The sequence below is a fragment of the Mytilus californianus genome, unplaced genomic scaffold (genome assembly GCF_021869535.1).
Source record: "Mytilus californianus isolate M0D057914Y unplaced genomic scaffold, xbMytCali1.0.p SCAF_27, whole genome shotgun sequence".
Taxonomy (NCBI): domain Eukaryota; kingdom Metazoa; phylum Mollusca; class Bivalvia; order Mytilida; family Mytilidae; genus Mytilus; species Mytilus californianus.
Window position 1 is genome coordinate 803,396 of NW_026262676.1, and position 2,390 is coordinate 805,785.

Sequence of the window (2,390 nt, forward strand, 5' to 3'; positions counted from 1 at the left end):
ATATTGGTTAAAACTAATGTAAATATGGACCTATTCAAGTACACCTTCTAGTGTGTGCTAGACTGTAGTGGCTCAGCACGAGGTATCATAGGACTTTTTGTAAACAACAAATGCTAGCTGTTCATAGAAGAAGTGAGTTATCTATGTATAAAAATTTTCCCAAAAATCTCTATTCAAATCTGTGGATTTTCTACAAAAATCTTGGTCTTAATTTAACCAAATTCTCTTTTTCTACTAAATGCAATTAATATATAAATAGTAATGCTTTTCACAAAGTTTCCCTTTGATATATGTACTAAATGGTCCATATCTATTATTCATTATCTTTGCTGATTTTATATTATTGCAGTATGAACATTTCGTAATTGACAGGCCGCAAAAAGGATAATTAATCTTAATTATATGTATGATACTCTGAAGCTCAACACGAGATTTTAAATTCGTGTCCACTATAAAATGTATGTTATTCAAGATTCCGATTTCTAAAAACGGTTCTTTCACTTCGTGAAATTAACATAGTGCAGTGGATATAGACAATAATAGTGCATTGACTTGACATGTCAACGATATAAGGATGAGGATTAGAAACGGGGAAATGCGAGGCTCTGCAATGCACTATTATCGTCTTTATACTGCAATCTGAACTGAAAATATTTTCATTTGTGGTTTATTGTGGTAATGCTATTATCTGATTTAAATATTGGGAAACTTCCCCATTATATAAAAAAGGCCTCATATCATGCAGGTGGAGATATATACAACACAATGAAATGTACATTACCTGTTGAAACCCTCAATCGATGGTGAACGAATTTGTTTGAGATTTGAGAATGGATTAAAAAATATCAACAATAAGCATAAAGTATTTTTTTTTATATATATTATGAATTATAGTTTGCAAACCAAAAATATTAACAAGTGAAATAAGGTTGAGTCGTCGTATATATTGGAAACAAGAACAGATTGAAGAGGTCGTATGAATAATTAATTATAATTTCGGCAATTTCTATTTAAATATTCATGAGGAAAAGTGATGTCGAGTTAGTGACTGTATATGACATATAAATATACGGTCAACGCATTTTGACTGCTCAAATAGAACGAGTGCAGTATAAATTAATTGATCATTTCTTACATGAACTTAAAACCGGACCAAGTCATTGAGTTTTTTTTTTCACTTGATCAGCCTGTTTATTGCATTGAGTAGTGAATTGTGTACAAGCACTGGTTAGTTGATTTCCTCAATCTTAAATCCCCAAGGATGACTGGGGAATGGAAGTATGGTCACTTAGTCTTTTTCTGACCGGCAGCAACACGCTTGTCAAAGTCGAGCGTCATTTTGGCTGTGCAACTGTGCAGCCACGTCTGGTCAGAATTGGGACGTTAAATCCGATGTCTCGTTTAGCACCACACTCTCTAGCCGTTAAGAACACTTTGCTACAACTCTTTTCTGACCCCATCGAATAGACCCTCAGTTTCCAGTGGCAGTCCAATTTTCCTCATCAAACATTATAAAAAACGAATCGTGTGTAGGTGGTTTATGAACTACAGATGTATAAAATTTAGTACGATACTTACTTTTACCAATGATCCTGAAATAGTCACCAATTGGTCTTGTGAAAAGATGCCAACTTTGGCAGTATCCCCCGTAAATACAAGCAAATTGTAAGGCTTTTAACATTTTCTAAATCAGAGGTTCTATAAATTTTTACTGAAAATCCTTTTCTCAATATTTACATAATTAACTTTAGAGGAGACCTAGATAAAATTGTGTACACCAGATGTGCGTTTCGTTTATGTATACAAAAGCCCGCCAATGACGCTCGAATAAATAAAAATAAAGGCCAAATAAAGTACGTAGTAACTTAAAAAAATAAGTATATATACAGCTGATATTTATGAGAGGAGGGGTCCGTAGGTGGCCTGTTGTAAGGCAAAATTTCCCCGACCTTCATCCCGAATGGCCATTATGACAAGACCTACCTATTGTATTTATTGTTAACTTGTTGTCGTCCTGAACATGCATGAAATTTTTGCCACTGGACGTTAAGCAACCAACAATCAATCAATCTGAATTAATAAATCTATTTTGATAGTCTATAGTATGGCCCTGTAGTCTGAATAATTTGAGTTAAAAAATATTTTTCTTTCACATGGAGCTATTAAAGCTCATTGTTAAAGAAAACACAAGTGTTGCCAATTTGGCCATTGGCAGTTGGACGTGTGTAAAGAGAGGCAACTCTCTTTACTCTGATCTCCTTATTAAAGAATTGTAAAATAAAATATCTGTATAAATCTAATTACAAACCACACCGAATCGAATATAATAAGGGGGATATTGATCAAGTACTTTCATTATTTCATTGTCATCCCCATCAAGTGTAAACCAA